Consider the following 668-nt stretch of genomic DNA (forward strand, 5'->3'; position numbering starts at 1 on the left):
AATTAATTTCACCACCTTGCAAGTACAACTTGGTCATTATTAAGACTTATAAAGGTTCTCTCTACCTTATAATGCTTCTAGAGAAGTCTTTAGACAGTATCTATATGCTCTCTTGCTGTTAGAAAGCTCTTAACTTTGTCCCATGTGTAAGCCGCCATTTTGTTTGCCGTGACCACACCCACTCACGTAAAGGAGCGTGGGCGGGTGGTTGCTAAGGCTTGTTATTTCTTCAATACAACCATAGATAACTACCCGTAAACGGGATTGGAAACTTCCGTTACTACCCATGGGGACCAGGCTCGTTGTTCAATTCTTAGTAGACCAATGGCGAAGGTTTGTGGGACTCTAGCTACTGCATTTTAGAACGAAACAGCTCAGTTTTACTTCTATAGACTCTTCTTAAGAGCCTTCAGTGCGCCGTGATGTTCATTTTAGTCTGTGTTGCGTATTTTGTGAGTAATGGAATCCCGAGCGATCTGGCAAAAAATTCAAATAGCCTAAAAAGCTCTTACTAGTGAGTATTACCTTAAATAAATGTTATGTTGCACTGAAGGCTCTTAAGAAGTATCTATATAAGCAAAAACTTGCTTGCTTCATTCTGAAATACAGCTGCTAGAGTCCCACAAAGTTTCGCCATAGAGCCAATGCATTTGCTAAAATTTTATCAG

At 40.0% G+C, this 668-nt stretch overlaps 1 long non-coding RNA gene across 1 annotated transcript; it reads right to left on the reverse strand.

The window, feature by feature from the left end:
• Positions 1–429: 429 nt before the first annotated feature.
• LOC109593355 (uncharacterized) lies at positions 430–656 on the reverse strand. Its single transcript, XR_002190910.1, has 2 exons — positions 526–656; positions 430–476 (listed from the first exon to the last, which is right to left on the reverse strand). It is a non-coding gene; the product is annotated as an uncharacterized LOC109593355 (long non-coding RNA).
• Between the last annotated feature and the right edge of the window lie 12 nt (positions 657–668).

This window comes from Amphimedon queenslandica, unplaced genomic scaffold (assembly GCF_000090795.2).
Source record: "Amphimedon queenslandica unplaced genomic scaffold, v1.1 AMPQUscaffold_1882_Cont26113, whole genome shotgun sequence".
In the NCBI taxonomy this organism is placed as follows: Eukaryota; Metazoa; Porifera; class Demospongiae; order Haplosclerida; family Niphatidae; genus Amphimedon; species Amphimedon queenslandica.